Below are 27,988 nucleotides of genomic sequence, written 5' to 3' on the forward strand. Positions count from 1 at the left end.
AATGATTAACTTTTTATAGGTTATAATAATCAGAAGTACTACATATTACCTAAAGAACAATATTAGCATGGATCTGGTATGGGTATATGTAACCATATGTATATTCTGCTTTTAAGATAGGTAGGCTGGAATAGCAGCAAAATAAGTTGGTTTGCTATTCTGTGATAGTCAGGGATAGCAATTGAGTGTTGTTATTTTTGCCTCACTTTTTCAGTCACTGTGGAAGAGGAATCTCATGTTGATTATTTTGGTCTTGAGACTGATTTTAGTAATTTGAGACTTGAAATGTGACATTTCCATGCCAAATAAAGCTTTCACAGGTTGGCTGGTAGACAAACACCGTATTGATAAATAAGAATCAAAATCTCATTTATGCTACTTCTGGTGGAGGCTAAGCTGCATTCATGAGGTAACTCCTTACGTAGCTAGAGACAGTTCCCCCCCATTGCCTCAATAGAAGAGGATAGCAATAGCAATAGCAGTTAGACTTATATACCGCTTCATAGGGCTTTCAGCCCTCTCTAAGCGGTTTACAGAGTCAGCATATCGCCCCCACAGTCTGGGTCCTCATTTTACCCACTTCGGAAGGATGGAAGGCTGAGTCAACCTTGAGCCGGTGAGATTTGAACCGCCGAACTGCAGATAGCAGTCAGCTGAAGTGGCCTGCAGTACTGCACTCTAATCACTGTGCCACCTCGGCTCTTGGTGGTTTTTGCTTCCAGTTTTGCTAATCTGTGAAGCGAAATAAGAGGCTGTAACTTTCTTCAAACCCATCTCCTGAAGAACTGCAGGCCCATGTTTGCTGTTCAGTGCCCCATGCTGGCTATCAGGATAAATGCTTCTTCGAGGCATCTTGAAGGGTTGAAATGAGAAGTGTCACTTTCTTGTAGTAAAATCTCAGCAGATGTAAATGACACTGGTAGTTGCCATGGGAACAGGAGGTACTGTAGCAGAGACACACAAAACCGTTTCATTGGAATGCGGACCTTAAAGTGAAGTGGCGATGAAATGATAGTGATGTTGGATAGACACAAGACTTCAAAGTGCCGAGAATACCACGCATAAGAAGCATGTGTAAAAGATTCATACATATGTTGATGCACCATTGGCAGCAAAGGAATGCGCGTATAGGAGCTTTTCTAAACGGTAACTGGAAGCTGCGTATTTTATAGGATTGCCACACTGCTGAGAGAAAAACACAAGCCATTATCTTACTGCATATGTTCTCATTAAAGTTACATTTTATGTGCATATAAAATGACTTCTTGCTACTCTAAATGGATAAATGGCCATCAAATCAAGTCATGCTGTTTGAGCAGGTTTTGATGCTTGTGGGTTGCCAAAAGAAGCAGATTGTTTTGCTGGAAAAAGGACATTGCAGTGGCCAGAGCACTAATCTGATCCAGCAATATAATTCTTCATTATGGGCTGCCTCCTACATCTTTGCACATAAAAAGTCTTTTTTCCCCCTTTGTCACTGTTATGAATCAGTCTGACGACTCACCAAATGATTTGTGATGAGTTGTTCATTGGGGAAGGCAGCAGCTCAGCCTGGCCTGCATTGGATCCAGTGGAAGAATTTGGAACTTGAAGGTTCCCCCAAAGATTTCACCAAAATCTCTGTTGTCATTGTTGAGAAGGATTTGTGAGAATACTGGATGCTGTCCTTATCTGAAAACAATTGGCATGGAGGCGTAGGCCAGAGAAATCCCTAGTGTGTATATAATTGAATGGTAAATCATTCTTCAGCAGAAACATTTCAGATGTCTTCCTGGGTCTCTAATGCAGGGATGGGTAACTATGGCAATCTAATGACTTGTGGACTTCAACTCCCACAATTCCTGGGAATTGAAGTGAACCAGTCATAAAGTTGCCGTAATTAGCCACCTCTGTTCTTATGTGTCTTATGTCTTAAACCAAATACGAGGAAATAAAACCCAGAATCTAGCTATTAATTTTTTCATATTCTCTGAAGCTTGTCTTTTTGCCCAATGGCCTTGTCTCTGGCCAGATAAATAATGTCTTCCTGAATGGGTTTCTTTGTAAGCAAAATTACAGACATAAGGTCTTTCTGCACAAGAGGTCCCGAAAAGGAGGTATTATGGACTGTTGTTAATTAGATAGTGTATTATGGATGTGAAGTGCCAAACTGATCTGGACTGAGCTCCTAAATTACCAGTGGGTCATTATATAAGATATCATCTATATTTTAGAAAGGATAATTTTATAATGGTTTAATATTCTCTCTCTCTCTCTCTCTCTCTCTCTCTCTCACACACACACACACACACACACACACACACACACACAAACAAACACACCCACACACACACGGTACATACAAAGTACCTTATCCACTTTAGCTTGGTTTAAAGTTTGGATTGCATATTATATATTTTATGATTATGATCCTTTTTATTATTCAAGCTTTTGGTACAGAGGTGGTATTTATCCAGATCTGTCAGGTTTTGGAGAACCGGTAGCAAAAATTTTGAGTACTTTGGAGAACCGGTAAATAGGCTGGCCTCGTCCCCGCTGCCTCCCAGCTGATCTTCTTTTGTTGCCCTGAACAGGAAAACGGAGCTGGAAAGCAGGTTAGTGGGGTGGGGAGGGAATGGGGATTTTGCAGTAATCCTCCCTGAGAAATGGGGATTTTGCAGTATCCTTCCCCTGCCATGCTAACCAAGCCATGCCTACAAAGCAGGGGTGGGTTTCAACCGGTTCATGGCGGTCCCTGCGAACCGGTTGGTCGGCGAACCCGGAAGTAAGTAACTTCCGGGAACGGTGAAGGGCCCACCCGCCTGCCCGTGCTCCTTACCCGGTTTTGATGAGTTCTGCGCTTCCACGCATGTGCAGGACGCATACAGCACCTGCGCGATCCTCCAGGAGCAGCTGGAGCATCGCACAGACGCTAGTACGCATGTGGGCACTGCGCGCGTGCACAAGGACGCCGCCGGCCCCGTTCCAACCGAACCGGTTGGAATGGGGCGAGAAACCCACCCCTGCTACAAAGCCATGGCACACCCACAAAGCCATGCCCCACAGAACCAGTAGTAAAAAGTTTTAAATGCCACCACTGTTTTGGTACCTGCTGTGGTGGTCTTCACTATGCTGTGACTGTTGCTTTTTTATATATGTAATTTCTGTTCTTCCTATTATTTCTTATATTTTATATTCTTTTGTTCTCTGCATGTTTTTGGCCATATCAAATTTTATGTTTTAAATTTTGCCCTTGAACTCTGACTCTGTTTTGCTATTTGTTCTGCTGTTCAGATTGCTAATCCTATAACTCAAACTCAACTCCTTGATCTTGCCTTTCAGTGATTAGATTAAGGGTCTAGAGCTTGATTTTGATCCAATTGTAAGCAACTGTGAGCTGATTCTGTCTCCTGAATTTATTAACCATGGGAAATATTTTTAAGCAGAATAATTGTCATTACTAGATCTTTGCTATATGATTAGAAAGTATCATCTCTCTCTCTCTCTCTCTCTCTCTCTTTCTCTTTCTCTCTTTTTCTCTCTCTCTCTCCCCCTCCCTCCCTCCCTCCCTCCCTCTGAATAAGTAGAAAGAAGAAAGAATGACTACTAATAAAGCAAAACTAATTGACCTCAAATAAAATAACTGAACATAATTTAAAAAGCCATGGCTTAACTCCAGATTTTACGTAACTTTTAGTCATTTATATATTGCTGCTTTCTGTAAACAAGCAGCCCTTGTGAGATGGGCACAGAAAAAAAGGAGCCTCTGTTAAAAGATCATTCATTTCTACCAACGCTCATGCCCACTTAATAGTTATATTCTTTGATTTTAACAATATTATGCTCTTGAGAATAATAAGATGCTGAACTGTTTTTGATAGGAAGTTTATTATTGAAGACTAGAGAGCTATTATGGAATCTGCATTAAAGATTTAGGGGAATGATTTCTCCCTTTTTTCGCCTGCTTAAACTGTAACTGGTTTAATGCTTCTGAATTATTGCTCGGGACTTCTCATTTGGTTTCATTTTAACCTTGAGCAATTCATCGGAAGGACTTGGACTAATGGTCATTTAAATCTTAACCACAATGAGAATCCTGAAGTACCCCGATAAGTAGACTAGAATTGTACCACGTATTATTTTAATGTTATTCTATGAAATCTTAGTTATAATGCCATTATCATTTTTCATATTCTGAATCTCCCGTCTTTTGTCATTTTTACCCTATTTTCCCCATTTCTACAAAATACATTTCTCTGTCAGGGGTAATTTAATGAATAGGCATTGACCTCCATTTTTATGTTTCTCCTACTGTGAGGAGAAATTGAAGATGAAACATATAGTGAGGAAATAGCTGTGTCGCTTTAACTAGTCTAGCAAATACAAAGGGTGCAGCCAAAGTCACAGTTAAATATTACAACTGTACCCAACATAATTTCTGATGTAACCTTTAACATCTAAGAAGTTACTATATTATGCAACTTTAATTGAAAAGCTTTCTTTCTTTCTTTTTATTTTTAAATAATTAATTGAATAAAATTTCTTAATAGTATTTTGAGAAAAGCTAAGAAGTTGTGAAGAAAAATCCTTTCTTCTGTCTATTTGTACAATTATGCTTGGCAACATTTTATTTAACGATTACTAGTAATTTATCTTTATTTAATATGCACTTAAGTCTAATATCAGATCCATTTTTTTCACCACAACCCTATGAGAAGACATAAGAGAAAATGATAGGCTCAAAATCACCCAGTGAGCTTTCATGGCTGAGAATATACTACAATACAGGTAGTCCTTGATGTGTGACCACAGTTGAGCCTGGCATTTCCGTTGCTAAGCAAGGTAGCTGTTAAGTGATTTTGCCCCATTTTATAGCCTTTCTTGCCACGGTTGATAAGTGAATCCCTGCAGTTATTAAGTTCATAATATGGTTGTTAAATGGATCTGGCTTCCCCATTGATTTGCTTGTCAGAAGGTCACAAAAGGTGACCACATGATCCTGGAAATCTGCAACTATCACACATACCAGTTGCCAAGCATTTAAATTTTGATCACACGACAACAAGGATGTTGCAATGGTCATACATGTGAAAAATAGCAATAGCAGTTAGACTTATATACCGCTTCATAGGGCTTTCAGCCCTCTCTAAGCGGTTTTACAGAGTCAGCATATTGCCCTCAACAACAATCTGGGTCCTCATTTTACCCACCTGGGAAGGATGGAAGGCTGAGTCAACCCTGAGCTGGTGAGATTTGAACAGCCGAACTGCAGAACTGCAGTCAGCTGAAGTAGCCTGCAGTGCTGCATTTAACCACTGCGCCACCTCGGATCATGTCATTTTTTCAGTGCTGTTGCCATTTTGAATGGTCACTAAATGAATGGTTATAAGTCTAGGATTATCTGTAGAGGTATCTCTAGATTGAATTCAATGCTTACCTCACTTCATTATCTCTAGAGATTGATGTATTTTGAAATAATATTAAATATACAAATTTTGTCAAATGTAGTGAAGGACGGCTAGACGGGTTAAATAAGGAATTGCACTCTGAAGTGTTTGTGTTGCAAGAGAAATGTTGATGTTATTAAATAGAAATATTTTCTATAAAGGCTAGGGATATTAAAAAAAAAGATTTGGAAGTGTTTTGGACCTCGTGCGTTATTCATTGAAACATTCCATGCAAGCCTGGAGAATGTTGCTGCTACTTTAATGAATCCAATAATTAAAGCATATTTTTCACACATAAAGAACTCAGACAGGTGTGCGTTCATCACTCCATAAGTTATGAAGCAATTTCAAAGTACATATAGTTCTGTTTTGTTTTCTGTTCAGGTTCTGGTATTTTCAATTCACTGGCATTAAACTATCAGCTATGCAATAACATTTATATCTGATGGGAGTGGTAGTAGAGTACATTTTTGCATACCTTAGAATAGTTATGCTAATACGTAAGTTAGCATTCCCAATGTCTTTTCAGTGTGTGTATGTGTGTGCACACACACGCATGTGAGGTTTGGAAAATCAACTCTGACTTGAATCTCAGTATATCTGATATTAGTCAAACAACTGCATCTAATATGTTGCTTTTATTTTGAAAGCAGATTTCCAGAATTGTCCACAATGCTCATGGTTTTTCATGTCCTGCAGTATTGTTCCAAGGTTGGATCACAGTGAAGGATTTTGTAATATACATTATGACACATAAAAGTTGGTATTTTTATTACTGTGTTTCCCTGAAAATAAGACTGGGTCTTATATTAATTTTTACTGCAAAAGATGCATTATGTCTTATTTTCTGATTAGGTCTTATTTTTCAGGAAAATACGGTACTAAATGTGTCCTTTCTAGTTGACAATCTTTTTTTTTCTGGTTTAGTATATTTTATTTTCATTTTCATTTTCATACACTCACATGTATACACCATACAGTATTAAACAATAATTGCATCAATTCCTCTTGTCAACAATGCCCCAGAAAATAAAAGCCCAACATTCTTCCATTCTTCATACACCTCTTTCTTCCCCCACCCTCCAACTTTCTATCTTCCCTCCATCATCCCCCTCTACCCTACTTCCCCTCGCCCTCTACCACTCCTCTCTCCAGATCCGCTCCCCCCTTCCTTTTCGCCTTCCCCCCCACCCTCTCTCCCATCCCTCTCTACCCATCTTTCTTCTTCCCTACTCCTCCTCCCCTTGGTGTATTTCCACTATATGTTGATGTACTTGGCTTATCCTATTTTTTATTTTTTAAAAAAAGAAAAACAGTATACATGTGAAGTCACATTGCATTGAGATCTAACACATTGTGTCTAGTTGACAATCTTAACTGGGTTCTATTTTTGGGGTAGGGCTTATATTACAAACACCCTGAAAAATCATGCTAGGGCTTATTTTCCAGCTAGGTCTTATTTTCAGGGAAATACGTGATCACTGCAAGTGTAGAAGGGTAGCAAAATTGAGAGTGAATTCCGATATTACAATGTTACCTTTTCTGACTTTAAACATCTTCAAGAGCCGAGGTGGTGCAGTGGTTAAAGGCTACTTCAGCTGACTGCAGTTCTGCAGTTCGGCTGTTCAAATCTCACCGGCTCATGGTTGACTCAGCCTTCCATCCTTCCAAGGTGGGTAAAATGAGGACCCGGATTGTTGTTGGGGGCAATATGCTGACTCTGTAAACCGCTTAGAGAGGGCTGAAAGCCCTATGAAGTGGTATATAAGTCTCACTGCTATTGCTATTGCTATCTTGAAATTCCCTTTACTTACTTGCTTACTGGAGGTATAACTACTTTTAAAATTGGTTCTAAAACCGGCATCTATGAAGCCATAGCTTTGGAGTGCATGGATGAAATCATCCTGGTACCATTCAAAAGCAACACCACTGCCTTCAGGTTTCTACCATCTATATTATTCATATCCAAGATCATGTTTTATCTATTTATCTAACCCATCTAGAGTTAAACATTTATGCATGTTTTGAGTACATAACCTTTAAAGATTCTAATATACTAAGACTGATTGTAGTGTTGTAATAATTGCCTGACATTTATATTAATTCAAGAAAGGAAATGTTTTGTCTCCAATGCAGTGAAAATTTGTTGAGTGATACAAATCCTGGAAGAAATAAAAGGGAATGGCGTCACCTAATGTAAATAGCTTTGCTGAATAAAGGTGGATGATACACACAATAGATAAACACATAATATATTTGCTGGGCATTGACTGAGATAATTGAAGAAACATTTATCCCTCTGAAATAACATTTAAATATAAATGCCTTCAGTGGGCCTAAGTACAGCACAGACTTATTATACAGTCACAGTTTGTTAGACTAATTTGTTCCATTCTGCATCAAAAATGTATTCTTTTAGCTGAGAAATGTCAGGCAAATCTATCTTTCTCCCTTTGCTTCAGTAGGCAGCTGACCTTAAAACACAAGTCAAATGATTGCTGTCATTATGGCTTTTTTATGATCTTGCTAATGAAGTCCACAGTTTATGCTTCTTGTCTGATTAATAATCCTGGAGAATTAACGAAGCAGAGATAATGTATTAGGCTGAGCACAGTTCTTGGCAAGGATATTGTTTTGTTTTTCATTAGTTCCAGAAAAATAATATGGGGAATATTCTTGTCTGTGCTTATCTGTGTAACACTGATGGAAAGATTTGAGACTCTAAACATATTTTAATGGATGATCAAATAGTGTGTAATAAAAAAAAGAAACTAAACAGTAAAAACCTTGGAAGAAAAGTTGGAAATGAAAATGTTGAAAAAACAGGGTTGAAATATTAATGTTGATCTGTTTCATAAAATACATTGTGATACAAGTTTTAAAAACTTTCTAAAGATTAACATTTTTCTTCCAATTAGGGTCATTTAACATACATTAACATACATACGTACGTACGTACGTACGTACGTACATACATACATACATACATACATACATATATATATATATATATATATATATATATATATATATATAAATATGTATGTATATATATATATATAGCCACAGAGTTCGACTCCTGATAAGGAGTCAAACTCTGTGGCTCAGTGGTTAACACATCTGCCTAAGATGCAAGACAGCACAGGTTCGATTCCCAGTAAGGGTATGGCTAGCTGATGAGAGCTAAATAGTTTGAAATAGATCTATACTAATGTTCTATTTATTTATTTATCAGCACAAATACACACACACACACACACACACACACACACACAGAGGCATAATTTAAAAATATATGAGTAAAAATAGAACATTATTACAAAATACACATAGAACAATTTAATGCATAAGACGGGTAGTTAGAAGTCAGCTATTAAAAATGAAAAAGCACTACAGATTGGATGTGTGTAAAGCAGGTGCTACTGGAATAAGGATCTATTTAAGGCTAATCTAAATACATCTGTTATGTCATTGTGGGATGAACCAGAGGAAAAAGCCAATTATAAATTATCTAAATGGGTACCCAACAAATTTTGAAAACACTACAGCAGGGGTGGTGGTCAAACTTGTGGTGTCACATTGTCATCACATGACATATCTCAACTCCCCCCCTTTGCTAAAATGGGTGGGCGTGTCCAGCACATGATGCATCCGATTCGTGGGCCGTCAGTTTGACACCCCTGCTCTAGAGGCTACTATTTTGACAAACTGGACATTATTTTCTCAACCTCAACCCCATTTCCTCAGAAGTGATGGCACTGATGAGAGCCGAGGTGGCTCAGTGGGTAGAGTGCAGTACTGCAGGCCACTTCAGCTGACTGCTATCTGCAGTTCAGCGGTTCAAATCTCACCGGCTCAGGGTTGACTCAGCCTTCCATCCTTCCGAGGTGGGTAAAATGGGGACCCAGATTGTTGGGGGCAATATGCTGACTCTGTAAACCGCTTACAGAGAGCTGAAAGCTCCATGAAGCGGTATATAAGTCTAACTGCTATTGCTATTTTATTTCTGGAATTTTCAACCAATATGATAAAACAATGTGATGGTTGACATGCTAAGAGTTTGTAGACCCGATATTTGACTTACCTGGAACTTAAAAAGTTTTTGATTTCAGGAAAAAAAAAGATCACACCCATCTCCTTATTTAATACCACAACTTTGAGAATGGATTGGCTAATACTTAACACATTTATTGCAATCTTTAACATGGAGGTTAGGATGCAAAAAAAAAAAAAAAAAAAAAATCAAGATTCCAGGCACTTCAAATTAATATAAAGGTTTATTGCAAGCTTATGCTCCCTACAAGAATCCAAACTATTAACAATGAAAGCAAACTGGTAGTAAATAAGAGTCAATGGAATTCAAGATGCGCTGGTCTTAAATCACTTGTGGGTGCAAATGGACTGAAGGCCTTTGATCCTTCTCCCAGGCTCAGCCTGCTCATCTCCTACATCATGTGTCATTTGCACCTGGTGTCAAACTATTGCTTATAAAAAACAAAAGGCAATATTTGTTTCTACAGGTGGTACTAGTTAACACTTTAAAAATAGTTTCCCATTATTTATACATGTCTACTAAATTGGTTCTACATCCATCTGCCTATTCATGTGGAAACAATACTACCACTAAGATAAAAACAAAAGCAAACACAATTCTAAGCAGCCCCTTACGTCAATTTTAAACAAAACAATAATGCATTTATTCAAAGCAGGAAAGGAAACAAGTTTTTAAGGCACAGCTGCTTCTTGTTCTGATTTGCGGATTCTGTTTCACCTCTTGCCTCACTTCTATAACTTCTTTTCCATTCCCATAGTTTTTGTTCTCCACCAAAATTTTAAAGACACTGCATATGGATGGGTGGGACACTGCATATGGAAAGCTGTTAAGACCTGGCTATTCCGGCAGGCCTGGGGCTGTTGACCTCATTGTTGAGGTCCATCCCCGATTAGAATGAATGCATGTGTTGTGCTTTTAAATCTGTCTTTTTTTTAAATAATTTCTTCCTTCCTCTTCTTTTTGTAAGCTGCCCGGAGTTCTTCGGGATTGGGTGGCATATAAATTCTATTAATAAATAAATAAATAATAAATTGCAGTCCTCAGATTAGTGAGCACTGGAAGTGGAAGAAAGTGATGAATTGGTAGTTTTACAGTAGACCCTTTTGCTATCAGCATGATCATTATTGACAGAATATTACCTTTCATCCAGTAGTGGAATTCAGCCAGCGCGTACCTATTTGGGAGAACCGGTTGTTAATTTTCTAAGCAGTTTGGAGAACTGGTTGTTGGAAGAAATCTCCTTTTGTTTTTTTCCAATTTACAGGGCTAATCCTGTAAGGAAGGCAGGAAGGAAACATTCTGGTGTTGTTTTTAGCCTCATCTTTATTGCCCTGCTTACAGAAACTGCCTCTCCAGTTAATCCTTATTACATTGTAACAGCTAAGGCGAAGCGCCCATCGATGTGAGCGATGTTGAGTTGGCCACACCCACCCAGTCACATGACCACCAAGCCATGCCTATCCAGCTGGTCATTAGAGCAGAGAACCGGTTGTTAAGTTATTTGAATCTCACCACTGCTTTCATCCATCAAAAAGGTCTTAAAGGTTTTCGTTTGCTGATTTCTACAGCAGAACTGAGATGGATCTTACGAATCAGAACTTAGTGATGAAAATTCACTTATTTGCTTCTTTACTGGGTACATCCATACTCCACATTGGTTTCTTATCATCTGCTGTGATGTGAACAGCAATAACACTTAGACTTATATACCACCCTATAATGCTTTACAACGTTTTCTGTGTGGTTTACATTGTCAGCATATTGCCTCCAACAGTCTGGGTCCTCATTTTACTGACTTTGGAAAGATGAGTGAATCTTGAGCTTCATCAGCATCGAACTCCTGGCAGTGGCAGAATTTGCCTTCAATACTGCATTCAAACCATTAAATGCCATTACCAGGAATCTAGCTTAATGCCCTCTGAGCTTCCTATTTGTCCAAAGCAATCCTCACAAACAGCCCTGATCGACAGTGTATCATGGGTTTTACTAGGCCTGTCGTATCCTTTGAAAATGGTGCTTTAAAATCCACGGGGGATCTTTTTATTAAAAAAAAAAGTTAAACAAATGCAACTTTTTCCAAAGTGGTTAGGCGTGTGTGTGCATGCAAAGGCAGATGGGAGCAGCTTTCAAAATAGTTGTGCAAAAGATGTAGCTGCTAAATTAATGAAATTTACTAAATTAATAAAGCATGTTTCAAACATGTTCCTGCACATTCCAAAGCTTTTCCTGAGTACCAGCTATCCATTACTGAGTTGATTTAAAGGCTATTATCATTTTTACTGTTATTTCTTTACGTGATTCTAGAACATATTATAAATCACTAATCTATTGCAACAGTAAGTAAACATTAAACCTTGACTATATCACAGTTACTGCTTAATTTTGGAAACTCCCTACTTAAAACAACCCCGCCAAATCAATTAAATACTTTTCTTGTTCTATATGCCGATAGGTTTCTTGTGCCCAGGTCCAGCATTGCTTTGACTGCTAACCTTCCCAACACCTTTCCTCTAAGAGGAAGGGTTTATGCCAGAAAGAATCATCAGCATAGTGTTGAAGCCACCAAAGCATCTTGTGAATGTCCTGACCTCAGCAGACAATATGATTCCTTTATGTGGCTGGTGCAAAGAAAGCCATTAGAATTAATGAAATAATCTTGGATAAAAGCCAATGTCAGAGGTCATCCAGAGTTTACAGACACCTTTGCCTGACATTCCTATCATACTAGGCAGCTCGGGAATTCTTCAGATATTTACTCTGAGCTGGCTAATGTTAAAACCAAGGGAATGCCCCCAAGCCTCTAGAAGCCAAAGATTCCTGTGTCTGTTCCAGCTAAAATCCTGGGGCTTTAAAACACAAGGTCCTTGTGATTCATGAATGGTCATGTGAATGAATTACCCATGTTTCTGTATAATACTTTATTCTTAAGTCTTAAGTCTTTATTCCTTTAAACACGTGATGCCTGAGTTGTATAATTCTTGGAAAACAAAATGCAAAGTAACTTTAGAATTTGAGATATGAATAACTATGGATAAGTGTGGAAGTGGGGAAAGAAAGAACAATATTTTTTTTTAGTGAATGACTGCTTGGTTGTGCTGGCAAACTCAAAAGTAGAATGGTCCTAATAGGGCTTTTGCAGTTCTTTAACTTTCCCTGTTTGTTTCCTGTTCTTTAAAATCTTCCTCCGCTAAGCTTGATTCCAAGTGACTTCATCAACTTTTTTGGCAATAAGAAAGAAGAGATTTGCCACAACTTTCTTGGAGGGTGACTTTCAACCGCCCTTCTTTCCTACATGGTTATTTTCACCCAAAAATTAACCTAGTCTGACTATGCTTAGTTTAAAAATTCTAACAAGGTCAACCAGGTACAATTCCTGGTCCATAAACCACAGGAAGCTTAAGAAATAGAACACATGTAAACTTATCATGAAGATGTAAATCACGGTGTATTTATATATATGTGTGATATGAATCTAAGCTCTCAATTGTTTTGTAAGATCTAATTTTCTGGAAAAGAAGCTATCATCTATATTTCTTGTTCTATTTTTGTCGATCAGAAATAGTGAAGTCGTCACTATCGCTCAATAAGATCTATCTTTTTACAAAGTTAATACATGCAGAGATGGAAAAATATACAAGATATACAATGCCATTTATAAAAGGGTTACTTAATATTTTTAATTATTAAATTATTAATAGGCAAAAGATTAAATAGCATATACTTTGGTTTGAAAATAAGTCACATGTATGTGGCAATCAAAATGTCAGTTTCAAAAAACAAAAGTCAGATCTCGATTGTACCTGATTTCTATCCTAGTTTTACATTATAATAGTTCAAGGCAAAGACTTGTACGTTTGCTGATGATTATTCAATACACTGGTCAAGTTTACATTCAAACCAGGGCCTAAAGTTAGTTTTAAATGATTGAGCTAATCTCTTTACATCCTAAATCTATATTTAAGTAACAATCATTCTGAAGTTGTATAGTTTCCAGTTATATTGATAAGATTAAAATGAAAACAAAAATACAAATGATATTTCAGTGGATGCCACAAACGTTTCCAGTTTTGATTCCATGAATGCCAAAAGAATTGGAATTAAATATATGCCCCAGAATATGAAGGACAAAGAAAACATTTAAGTGCTTTTTGTTCACTCTTAAAGAATATAATTCTTATCAGTGTAATTGAAACCTTCATGCATACATAGCTTTCCTGTGTATTAATGTTTTATAAAATGCTGAAGCAGATATTACCATGAATGCTTACATTATCTGCTAATGTAGTTACCTAGCAATTTACAATCTGGTGAAATTTGCAACTCAAGTAGCTTCAAAGTAGTTCTGTAGTGTACTATTTTTTCCTAAAACATCTGATGTCTGATATTAACAAACTTATTATCAGGCTTTTGTGGCTTGTACCACCTGATAAAGTTCATTGTGATCTGCAAAAGTTTTTCTGGAAATAAATTTCTTTGGTATTATTATTGCAAAAACCTAAGGTAGTGTAAACAAGTGAATAAGTGCCTTCATGTCAGCATTGACTCCTGACAACTGCCTAAACCCTGCCTGGATCCTGTGTCAGTCAGATAGTTTTTGGTCCCTAGAAATGTTAGTTAGTAGATCTCTGGAGGTCAGAGGTGGGTTCCTACCAGTTCGCACCTATTTGGTAGAACCGGTTCGTCAAATCTACCGAACCTGTTAGAAGAGGTTCCACCAGTGGACCCGGAAAGCAGGCCACACCTACAGAAGAGGTTCCAAAAATTTTTGAAACCCACAACTGACACACACACACACACAGAGAGAGACACAGACACAGACACAGACTCACACAGAGGGAGGAAGAGGAAGAAAGAAAAAAAGAAAGAAAAAGTGAGATGAAAGAAAAAAAGGAAAAAGGGACAGAGAGACAAAAGGAAGGAAAGAGAGAGAGAGAGAGAGAAAAAACACATGGCTGGCAAGCCACTCCCACAAAGGAGGCCACACCCACAGAGTAGGTTCGAATTTTTTTTGAAACCCACCACTGCTGGAGGTGTGCCTTTTCTGTTGTGGTACCCATTCTACAGGATGTTATTTCTTTGTAGAACAGGATGATCCCAACCTGGCTGGTTTTCATAGGCCCTAAAAAACTGGTTCGGTGTCTAGGAGTGTGTGCAAGGACCAATTTCTTGGCTGTATTATTAACTTACGTGATATGATATTTTCTTGGCTGCTGTGCTGTTTAATTGTAGTTTTATTGTAAATGTTTTTCATTTTGTTTGCTGCCCAAAGCTATTGGTTGAGATGGGCAGTTATGCAAACTGAATTAATCAATAAACAGCAATTTCTTGGCAAGGTTTCAGAAGTGGTTTGCCCTTCGCTTCTTCCTAGGAGAAAAACTGGCTGAAGGTCACCTGGTTGACTTCGTGCCTAAGGCAGGACTAGAACTCATAGTTTACCAGTTTCTAGCCCCATATCTTAAATTCTACACCAAAGTATAGAATAATCATCTGAATGATTATTCATCTGGAAACACAAAACGTCTTCAATTGAAATTAATAGCATTAGAATATCACTCAGAACATGAGCAATAGGAATAATGATGATTAAAGGCCCTTTAATACTTTCCAAAATGGAGCATTGATTAAAAAATCTTCTGGGATTTTGTCTCGCCTCTGATCTAATATGACCTAGCTGATGCCTTATGTAGAACATCAATATGTCTGCTTTCTTCCTCGCCCTCCTGATTCTTAGTTGCCCACTAGGGATGAGGGCAACTAAGGTTGTATGGTACTTAATGAAGTAAGTACTGCTTGAAAGTTAGATTTGGTCCAAGGGCTTCTATTTGCTGATTAGTAGCACATCTAGTAAAAAAACTGAAAATACTCTAAAACATTCATATAATTGGAAAAAAATGAAACAATATACCAAGATATGTATGTATGTATGTATGTATGTATGTATGTATGTATGTATGTATATATGTATGTATTTAGTGTCACAACCCCTGGTATGCCCAAATATGGGAGGAAGCCTACTGCTTCCATTCTCTGTCTATCGGCTCGTCACAAGAGACCATCCAGACAGAAACCCAATATTTTTACTGTTGCCTTTGTTACATTTGTGTTGTATTTATGCTGATAAATAAATAAATGATCTAATATATGTATGTATGTATGTATGTATACATACATACATACATACATACATACATACATACATACATATATATATGTATACATCCACAAAGAAAGCAGACAAATACCCACACTGATGAGGAGGCACGACCAAGGACCAGAAGCCAGACTGCAAATGCACAATTAGCCTCTTTAAACCCCTCCTATCCTTACATGAAACACAAACCCCCAACCAATCAGAACACACCTCCACCCAATCAGGACACACCTCCACCCAATCAGGACACAGCCAAGCTCCCACCCAATCAGTTCAAACCCCCACTGGCAGTTAAAAGGAAGAAACAGCCGAGATCTCACATTGCTCCTGGAAGCACCGAGCCTGAAGATGACGAATGAGACTTCGTCGAAACGTCACCAAGACATCCCCAATTTTACGCAGGAGAAAACCCGAATAACTAGAGACCTATATACTAACACACGTGAAAACCTCAGAAAATATATATATAGTCATTGGATCATTTCATAAAATCATAGCAGATGGTGTCATTCCATTTCTGCACGAGATTGAGCCAGTTTAGGATAGAACCTATAAAATAGATTTATAAGTATTGTCATACGTAGCCTTCTATTGTTTCTAGCAAGCATTCATTTCTCACAACAGATCGCATGCTACTCTCTATCTTTCTACCAGCATTTGCATATCTTAATATATACATGTAGTAATGGGAACTTTAACTACCCTAACATCAACTGGGAAACAAACTGCAATGAGGCGGGAGATCAGTTTTATGATGTGCCTTTCTCCCCGCAAAGGTGAAGGTGGGAACTAGAGGGTCAGCTATACTAGACTTAATTCTAATTAATAGAGATGAAACGATTAAAGGAGTGGAAGTACTAGGAATGTTGGAGAGAGTGACCATGTCACACCAGAATTTGCCAAATGCAGGCACAAGTGACTGAACAAAGTCAGACCAGTATTTTAGAATTTAAGAGAGTTAACTTAGAGATTAGGAAGCATTCCATGGATGGAAATCCTAGAAAGAAAGAAAAAAACAGTTCAGGATGTGATACCTGGAAAACTGGAATACTAAAGGTCCAAATAAAAACAATACCACAGAGAAAGAAAAAACAGACGAGACCAGCATGGTTGCACAAAAAGCTACTGACAAACTGAGGGACGAGAAGGACGACAAATATACAAAATGGAAACAAGCATACATAATGTACAGGGGTGGGCTTCAAAAATTTCAGCAACGGGTTCTCTACTCGGTTGCTGGTTGGGCATGGCCATGGTGGTGGTGGCCTAGTCCGCCTCCTGCACCATGGCGGGGAGGGGGGTGTTTTTATCTTTCAAAGCTCATGGAGCACAGGACTGGAAAAGAGTTGATGTGATTCTAATCTTTGAGAAGGAGGGAAAAATAGATCCAGAAAATGACAGACCAATCAGTTTGACATCAATACCTGGGGAAATCCTAGAAAACAGGATCAAGCTAAAGATTTGTGAGCACCTAGAAATTAACGAAGTATCGCCAGAAGCCAGCATGGGTTTATTAAAAATAGATCATGCCAAACCTTATTACCTTTTTTGATAAAGTAAGTAAATTAGTGAATCAGAGAAATGCTATGGATATAGTTTACTTGGATTTCTAAGTGAGAAATGGCTGAGAGCCCGCAATGTGACTGTGGTACACTGGAGTAAACTATAACACATATAGTTCAAGAATGACCTCTCAGGAATTTTCAAGGCACTTGGAATGATCTCACCACAGCCACATCAGAAGCAACTAGACCAGTGATGGCTAACCTTTTTTTGGATTGCGTGCCAAAAGCGGGGGAGTGCAGGGGGGCATGCACAGGTGTGCCCACACTCATAATGCTATGCGCGTGACCCCCCCATGCACACATTCGCTTGTGACCAGCTCTCCCCCCTACTTTTTGTGAGCTTTTTTCACTCTCCCCAAGCTCCAGAGACTTTCTAGGAGCCTGGGGAGGGTGAAAACAGTCTCCCTGCCCCCCAGAGGCTTCAGGAGCTTCCCTGAAGCCTACGGAGCGCGAAAAACAGGCCTTACGAACAAATTGGAAGTGACTTCCGGTTTGGCTGTAGGGCCGTTTTTTGCCCTCCGGAACCTTCAGGGAAACCTCTTGAAGGCTCCGGAGGGTGAAAACCTGCCCTATGAGCAAACCAGAGGTCTGTTCCCGAACTTCCGGTTTGCCCATAGGGCCGTTTTTTTGCACTCCAGAGGCTTCAAGGAAGCTTCCACAGAGCAAAAAACCCTCTTAAAAGAAGGCCAAAGTCAGCTGGCTAGCGCACGCATGTGCGCTGGAGCTGACAGTGCAATGCCTCACATGTCCTAAGAAATGGCTCCGCGTGCCATAGGTTTGTCATAACTGATCTAGATGTTTAGCTTCCTTAGATATTGAATAATAACATCTATCCCATTGCAATTATATGGCTCCATGTTATGGTGATTTTATTATGGTTTTACCTTAATTTTATATATTATCTCCTATATTTTATTTTCCACATATCATATTGTGCAGATGTGTGTGTGTGTATGTTGATGATTGCATAACCTCTGTAGATACCATACGCTAAATAAATAAAATAAACTTGGATTTCAGTAAGGCATTTGACAAGGTAGACTGCAGCCTAATTTTTGGTAAGATAGAATGTGAGATAGACAGAACCACTTAAGGACCATGTAATCCTTAACAGAATTACATCTACGTGGAGGAAAATATGCAGTTGGATCCTCAAGGTTCTGTCTTGGGCTCAGTGCTCTTCAACATCTTCATAAATGATCTAAAAGGGGATAGAAGGGGAACCCATCAAATTTGCAGATGACACCAGGGGAGAAATAGCACTACAGCAATAGCACTTAGACTTATATACCACTTCACAGTGCTTTACAGCCCTCTATAAGTGTTTACAGACTCAGCATATTGCCACCAACAATCTGGGTCCTCATTTTACCGACCTCAGAAGGATGGAAGGCTGAGTCAATCTTGAGCCGGTAGGACTTGAACTGCCAAATTGCTGTCAATCAGCAGTCAGCTGAAGTAGCCTGCACTACTGCACTCTAACCACTGGGCCACCAAGGCTCTTAGTGATACTTGCCAATACTTTGGAAATAGACACACTCAGAGTTGAGTGTGCATAGATATAATAATAGGCAGTACTTGGTTCGATAGTACTACCTGTAGTACCATCCCAGGGGACAATCACTTATGTATGGGCCAGCAGTATGCTTAAAAAAAAAGCCAGAAAAAGCCAGTGCAGTCCTAGGCTGCATTAACAGAGCATCAAGGTTATGACAAGTGATAGTACCACTCTATACTGCGCTAGTGATGTCACACTTATCTGCAACTTTTCAACTAGGAGGTACAATATTTGAATATGATACATACTCACAATACCTTTATTTTATTTTATTTTTTGTTTCTGATTGTGGAGCAAATTTGAATTCAAATTATATCACAATCAATATTCAGAAATGTCACCGAACTAAATCTTTTATGCATTCAGAATTTTCAGCATGGGCAAATAGGTTGTTAGATTAATGACAGCGGTAATGATTAAAGCATATTATTTTATGAGTTTCTTGTTTTAATCGGACATTATGCTAATTATACTGTATTCCATTTTTCAATAAAAGGTCAACAGTGCACTGTTTGTTCAGAATATGCAATTTAAACTTCACGTCTGTCATTAGAGATAATCTAGGCTTGTTGTATCTTGTGGGGTTGTCATAGTAACGAGACCTGAGATCTCTGTTTACAGCCTTCAGAGAATAAACATTTTGCCTTTCTTTTTTTTTTTTAGGAAGAAAAATACTCAAACAATTAAATGTGGCCTGAAAACAAAACCATAATGGCTCAGAAAGAGAGATGTCATTTGTCAAAAATCAATATAAATGATGCAGTTGGTGCAAGTCAAAACACTCAAGCAAGTGATTGACAGTTATACTGAAATATTTCCCCAGGGATGAAGGAAGTAACTGATAATGTATCACAATGCCTTGAAGCAGAATTCATTTAGCTTTGCCTAATGGGCTTTGTTCCAGTTATTATCACTTTGAAGAATATTTGCTTAAATTTCTTTAAAGTCAGCTAAAGGGTTTAAAAGTGTTTAAAACATTTGTTCATTCATAATAGCACAAAGGGATTTTATTTTTAAGGCTCCTTGCTTTCATCCCGAAGACTATACAAGGGCATCCATACTTGCTGTGGTTTCATGTGGTCTTTAATGCTTTTTCTTTTTTAATCTCGCCATCACACAAACGCAGGTGCAAAAGGGTGATATCCTGTAGCTTCTGATAATACGCAGTGGTGTAGTAGAACACTTAAGTAACTGCCAGGCTGCATCTTGACAAAAGATTTCCAACATCTGATGTCAAATTTATTGACATGCTGGGTAAAGTGCCTGCATACAGGTGTAGAATGCCCTCAGCTGGAAAAAAAAATCCCATTTAATAATTAGAGGGTATACTCAAAAACAGCTGAAAGTATGATGGGTTCTGCCTTACTAACAGATTCCAAGGAAAGTCCCAAAGGTGCTTTTTCAGGAGGCAACTGGACTTTCTTGGGTTTTTTTTTTGAAGACGTTTCACTTCTTATGCAAGAAGCTTCTTCAGCTCTGACAGGATAGTGGGGAATGGAAGGATTTATATTGTTTGCAGACAGCTGGCAATATGCATCCTTTTAGAGGGTTGTTGAAGCGCTTGAAGAGGTTTATCTGTGTCCTTCTCAGGGTAACCTGAGAAGCCGAGGTGGCGCAGTGGTTAAATGCAGCACTGCAGGCTACTTCAGCTGACTGCAGTTCTGCAGTTCGGCTGTTCAAATCTCACTGGCTCAAGGTTGACTCAGCCTTCCATCCTTCCGAGGTGGGTAAAATGAGGACCCGGATTGTTGGGAGCAATATGCTGACTCTGTAAAGCGCTTAGAGAGGGCTGAAAGCCCTATGAAGCGGTATATAAGTCTAACTGCTATTGCTATTGCTAACCTGAGCAGTGCTTCTGGTTCCTGTAGTCTGCAATTTTTTTTTTCTTCTGGAAATCCTCTGGAATTTTTCCATTCCCTATGACAGCTGAAGAAGCTTCTTGGATGAGAAGCGAAACATCTTCAAAAGAAAAAACGAGAAAGAAGAAGGAAGAAGGCGGGGCTTAGCAGTGAGAAGATGGAGTTTCAGGCTACTCCTGAAATTCCTCTATACCGAAGGATTTTTGGACGGGTTCTTTGAACTCTAGCTGTCCCGTAGACGACAGTGAAGGTGAGGAGAGACCCAGGACCTCAGAGACACCCGCAAGTCTCTGGGGAGGGGGTATTAACTCCTCGTGCCAATTCCTTTTTGGATTAGCTGCGTGCTAACTGAAACTGCAGGTTGCCCCTAAGAATGGCAGAAGTGATGTCATCTGGTAAGCTGATTTTATCATCCAAGAGAGACTGTTCGCGTTAAAAACGTAAGCTAACTGAAACCAAAGAACAGGAAAATTTAGCGGCGAATTGGCTTTTTTTAATGGATTTATGGCTGGTGGTTACTTTACTTCTTAAATGCTTCAAGAAACTCCTCGACATCCTCCCCCCTCTGAATCTCCCTAAGTGGATCGTAAAATTTATTTTCTACTAATTAGCCCGTCACGATTCGACATTTTTATTACTTTATTACTTGGCTCTGTTTACGATCAGATAAGATTGCACAGCCTGTAAGAGACTAAGAAAAGTGCTTCGAAGTCTGTGGAAAAAAAAAAAAAGAGAGCTTGCAACTTTTAACTGCGACACATCATGGCGTCTCAAAATACCTCTAAGATTTCATTTCAGATTCTTTTTTCCGCATGTAGAGGGCTTTTTGACTCTTATCAAAGGCTGGAAAGAAAATTGGATCATCTGATTTTAAAATATGAAGTAAAAACTGAGATCGTTGAATGTTTAAATGTTCCTGAAATACAAATGGAAAATGTGAGAAATGGTGTCTGGTCTATCTCAGAGGAAGAAAGGAGGGGGGGAGCTATAAAGAAGACTCATTTAAAGAGACAGAGTGCAGGAGGAATGGAAAATCCACCCTTGAGAATTAAAGTTAATTTGGAAAATTTTACAAGCCCAGGACAACATTATTATTTCATCACTGACATTCAGAGTCCAAAGGTGCAAAAATATCTTTGTCTGGATTTGCTTATGAAAACATTTGCTAAATTTATCCAACGCGTGGCAATTGGTTTGAGAAGATTTTGCTATTGGAGAGACACTGGCTGACAGATGGAAGAACGTAATTTAAAATTAGCTTAATCTGATTACCTTAATGTGTAATAGATATAGCTGAATAATGACTGATATGGATAGTAATATATATAATTTGGAACTGGCTGATAGATTGAAGAATACAATTGAAAACTAGTTAAACCTAATTGCTTTTTCTTGTAACAGATATAGTTGAATAATAATTGATATTGATAGTAATGTATATAATGTGGAGTTGATATGATAACTAACAATTGGATATGAGAAAACATCTTTAGATTATACATAAAGAGTATTAACTACAATAATTATCACTATTAAAAAAACTAAATAAAATACATACAATCAAATGTTAATTAATACTGGGAAAATGTTATGATATATGATATAATTAAATATTATGGATGTCCAGCTAAAATAGGATATGAGGATTTGATGATAATAGAGGATTTTACAAATAAGTAAATGAATTGTCAGCATGTGTTATGGATTAATTCTTTAGCATAGCTAAGGATGAAGGATGTTTAAATAACCATAGGTAATTAAAACTGGAGGTATAATGATGTTGATATGGTAAATATTAGAGTTAAGATATTTGAATTAATATGAGTTAATGGAAGAGAAGCACCAAAGCATGTTGTAACCAGTTGATATACTTCTTTTTTTTTCTCATGATAGACACCTGTGTTTTGTTTTGTCTTCCTGCCTTGTCTCTTGTCGTTTTTGTCTTTTTTTGTATTATTTTTATTTTTTATTTTTATTTTAATTTTTTATTTGCCCTTTTTTTTTTTTGATTTTTTCTTTTCCCACCGGTGTGGGCAGGTATTGTTCAAGATTATTACTTTTATTAATATTTCTAAATAATAATTACAGTTAAATGAAAATGGATATATAATAATGCTTGAGTTAATATGAGTTATGTTGGTTGACTGTGGAGGAGATGTACCAAAACTTATCTGTAATTGATTGATACATTTTCTACAGATGTAAAGAAAGATGCTGTACCCGTTTTAAACTAAAATTAAAAAACATCTATTAAAAAAAACTGGTATGTAGAGCTATTTCACGTTGAAACAAATAAACAAAAATTAAATTCCCTTTAAAAAAAAAAAACAAAAAAAAACGAGAAAATACAGTTGCCTCCTGAAAAAGCACCTTTGGGTCAACCATGACCTGGATGACTGAGAATCTCTATTGACCTTTAGCTATACAATTTGGGATGAACACCCTTTGAATGGTGTGGGAGTAGGAATGAATTTCCGGGTAGGGGGAACGCAGACTATAGGAACCAGGAGCACTACTCAGGTGACTCTGAGGACACATATAAACCACCAAGTGCTCCACGACCCTCTAAAAGGATGCAAATGACTAGCGGTCTGCAAGGAATACAAATCCGATCTCCTGTCTACCACACAGTCCTTTCAACAGTTCCAAGAAGACTCCACATTCATTTGCACCACTCAGGTGACTCTCTGGACACCGATAAACCTCCAGGTGGCCTTAACGACTTTATAATAGAATGCAAATGACCATCTGTCTGCAAGGAGTATAAGTCCCTCCATTTCCCACCATCCGGTCAGAGCTGAATCTTGGATGAGAAATGAAAGATCTTCAAAGAAAGCCCAGAAAGTCCAGTTGCCTCTTGAAAAAGGATCTTTGGGGTATAATTGACAATCAGTGAAGGAATGAGAGGAGGACAAGTAGGATTGGGGGGGGGGGCTCTCTCAGGAGGTATCACATTTAATGGTAGTTCTAAACAAAAGGTAATTTTACACCACAGGGAAATAAATCTGAATAGGTGAAATGTCCTAATGCTACAATTGAGGTTAGGAGGACCAGAGATGGGTTCCTACCAGTTCGCACCTATTCGGTAGAACCGGTTCGTCAAATCTACCGAACTGGTTAGAAGAGGTTCCACCAGTGGACCCGGAAAGCAGGCCACACCTACAGAAGAGGTTCCAAACATTTTTTGAAACCCACCACTGGTCCTTGGATATGATTATTCTACACTATCATGCTCATATTTATAAAACTCGGTGCCTCTGTGAAAGGTAAGGATGACTACTGCGTTTGTGGTATAATCAGAACATTGTGTGTGTTGAAGTTGTTTTAACGCAAACCAAAAATGACTTTTAAAAAACAAGTTTACATCATATTCTTATGCATGCCAGTGCTGTGTGTGAGGTAATTTAAGGTGGTTCTGACAAGTGTCGTCGGCATCTTCATATCCAGTCACATGGGCAGCAAGCCACTCCCATCCGGTCACATGGGCGGCAAGCCACTCCCACAAAGGAGGCTACACCCACAGTGTAGGTTCGAACAATTTTTGAAACCCACCACTGAGGAGGACCATATAAAAGGCTAGATAGCTGTGCCTCATTTGAGGCACCTGTTGAAGGATTGTGCTGAAATATGAATATGAATAATCCATTGCTGTTCTTGAGCTGGATTTTCTGATATTTGGTTGGTGAGCATTTAGACGTGGATGAGATTTTCCATATGAAATCTAGTTTCCCTCAAGGTATTTAATATGGAACATGTGAGTGGAATACAGTTATCTAAACTAGTGTGTCATCAAGGCTTTGCCATCTCTCAGGGGGAAATGCTTCAGGCCACATTGAGAAAAGCAGTTAGGAAAAAGCATCACACGGTCTCTTCATATGTTAAAATCCCTTGTGAAAACTTGTCCAGTGTGTTTTCAGTTCATCTTCAGCATAGACATCACAAATTCTGTATCACTAAAATGGCCATTTTAGCCAGCTCCGTGTTCTGCTTCAGAGATGCAAACTTGAGCCATTGAGAAGATTTTTTTTCTTGGGTTTGAAATATTTCTGCCATAGTTGAAATTAATTATGCTAATTATCTGCTCCATTTATAGAGCTTGACCTTGCCTGCATTTATAAGTAAGAAAAGTGTGTATATGTGTGTGTGTGGGGGGGGGGGGGAGATGATTTTGCTGTTTTGACAACTTCTGAATATGGGTAGAGGACCTGAATGTCAGCAGTACCAATCCACTGATAACATCTCTCTTGCCCTGCTAATTTAAAGTTCCCTTTATTTTCCAATGGTAGTATATCATTCTGAGTTTTCATACGAAGACGCTCTCTCATTATGCTTTAAATTGCTCAATAATGAGTGTTTTGTAAACACATGTGTATAAATTATTCATTAAGAGAATGGTATAAAACCAATTTTTTACCCTTTCAATATTTTCTATTCCTCCCTACATTTATAGCCTGTCTTCATGCTAGAAGTATCCTCAGATAGTTATTGTGAAATTAAACTGGAGAGGATAAAAATATGTAAATTGGTTAAAAAGATGCCTCTAAGTCCTCCATGTTATTCCAATACAATATTGTTATCATTGCCCCATCTACATTTCTTTAGAACAGGGGTATCAAACTTGTGGCCCATCAGTCACGTGCTGGCCACGCCCACGCCCGGTTTAGCGAAGGAGGGGAAGTCACAATATGTCACGTGATGATGCTGTGATGATGCGAGTTTGACACCCCTGCTTTAGAATCACAACTTTTTATATTTCTAATTGAAAAGACTGTTATAAAGAAATTATGTAAAAAAATCTTTGAATAGGATACTAATCCAGAAAATCCTGAATGGATATTGGAAAGAAATTGATGGGCTGTCTGCTAAAATGAAGCAAGGCTGTGGCATTGCCTTGAAGCAAAACTGGAATGCCTGTAATTGTGGAGCGTGTCTGGCAAGAATAAAGAATGTTTATTCACAGAGAATATGCAAGTGTGGTCAGAGGACTATAACAGTAACAAAGAGTTAGACATTCTGCATACCTCAGCTAGAAGTTAGGAATAGGGATGGCCTTGGAGCAAATACATGGGGCTGCCCTTGAAGAGTATTCGGAGACTCCAGCTTGTCCAGAATGCAGCCGTGCGAGCGATCGTGGGTGCACCTCGGTACACCCACGTTACACCTATCCTCCGCGAGCTGCACTGGCTGCCTATTGGTCTCCGGACACGCTTCAAGGTGTTAGTCGTTACTTTTAAAGCCCTTCATGGTATCGGACCTGGGTACTTGAGAGACCGCCTCCTGCTGATTACCTCCCAAAGACCTATCAGATCCCACAGACTAGGCATCCTCCGAATTCCATCTGCCGGCCAGTGTCGACTGGCAATTCCTCGGGGGAGGGCCTTCTCTGTGGCTGCTCTGGCCCTCTGGAACGATCTCCCTGTTGAGATCCGGACCCTTACCACCCTTCCGGCTTTCCGCAAAGCTACTAAGACCTGGCTGTTCCGGCAGGCCTGGGGCAGTTAAATCTTTCAGCCCCAGCCGAGGTTACGACTATTGTGTGTTTTTAAACTGTTTGTCTTTTTATTTTTATTTTGTACCCTTCCCCCCTTCCCCTTTCTGATTGTTAGCCGCCCTGAGTCTCTCGGGAATAGGGCGGCATACAAACTGAATAAAATCAAAATCAAAATCAAATAGAGTGTGTATTAGGTAACACCTGGAATATTCATTAGCCAAGGCTTAGAACTAGGGATGACTAGAGACTAATAGGACAATAGTTAGATCACTACTAAAATGTTTATTAGATGATTTGGTTTATATATCCCGCCATCTGCCTTAGTGAAAATATATAAAGCTTTCCTTAATTCTATTGTTCAGGATTCCTTTGCATTTTCTAGCTGTTACCCCTTTTCTTGGAGCATTTCAATCAAAGTAATCCAAACCTGCACCGCATCTCTGGTGTTCTTCATCATCTTCGGTGTCATGCTCAGCCCTGAATTGAGGACAACGAATTATCTAAATTTTTGAAGGTCAGCAGGATAAGTCTCCGAAAAATGAACAGAACAGCTGATGTAGGGGGAGAAACCAGCAAAAGAAAGAGCAAACTTGTAAATGAGCCAGATCCAGCTGGAGTTGCAAAAAACAACAACAACAACAAAAAAAAACCAGAAAAATATAACAAATGCACCCCTATGACAAAGGCACCTGGATAGTGATTTGAAATGTTGCTGAGTCCTTCATTCCATATGCCTGTTTGCCACTCACATGACTTAGAACAGGTCAATTTCATTGAGGGTCAAATCAGGATTGGGTTTGACCTTGGAGGGCTGGGTAGTGGTGGGCATGGCCATGGTGGGAGTGACACAGAGTGTCAGGTGCTCCTTCGTTTAATAATCAAGAAAGAAACCACTCAACTCCATGCTTTAGAATTAAGTGTACTTTTACTAATTACAAACGATGAGTAGCAAAGCAAAGCTGAGTCTGAGTAAAAAGGCGCAAAAGCAATAGATATCATGTATAATTCAATCCCCTTCCCTTGGCACCCCATTTCATAGTCCAATAATAATTCACCCAACCATCAGGTGGGAGATGTCTTCAAAAAGCACCATCAGGGTGGGATGCTGAACAGTTGGCCTTGGCGGGAAACTCCCTTCTTCCACATGCGCAGAAAGATGGTCAGGACAGCTCCTAATAACAATCCTCCAGTACATAATGATTCCCCTCCCAAATACCATGCCCCCCTCCCCGTTTCAATGGCAGCCGAAAAGCAGCAGCGAAGCAGAGGCTGACACATAGCCACACCTCCACAGTCTTGGTTTTATAAACTTATAACAATCATTTCTGTGATTTTGTTTTTTTAATACTTATTTGATCTACTTGATCACCTTATGAGAGAGAGACCAAATCAAGAAACTGACTCCATAAGAAGATTAGAACTATAAATTATTGGCATAGGCTAGTAGCAGAATCCTGAAGCCTGAAAGGTAAAATATTTTTATTTTTCCTCCCTTTTATAACCTTCTGAGTCAAGGACAGCCTCCTGCAGTACTCCGGAGGCTCCATTTTGTGCCTGGAATGCTTCCTGGCCCTGGTCCCTGTTTTGAGGCCAAAACAGTGGTGGGTTTCAAAAATTGTTCGAACCTACTCTGTGAGTGTTGCCTCCTTTGTGGGAGTGGCTTGCCGCCCATGTGACCAGATGGGAGTGGCTTGCCACCCATGTGACCGGATATGAAGATGCCGACGACACTTGTCAGAACCACCTTAAATTACCTCACACACAGCACTGGCATGCATAAGAATATGATGTAAACTTGTTTTTTAAAAGGCATCTTGGTTTGCGTTAAAACAACTTCACAACACGCAATGTTCTGATTGCACCACAAACGCAGTAGTCATCCTT

The sequence above is a fragment of the Thamnophis elegans genome, chromosome 10 (genome assembly GCF_009769535.1).
Source record: "Thamnophis elegans isolate rThaEle1 chromosome 10, rThaEle1.pri, whole genome shotgun sequence".
NCBI lineage: Eukaryota > Metazoa > Chordata > Lepidosauria > Squamata > Colubridae > Thamnophis > Thamnophis elegans.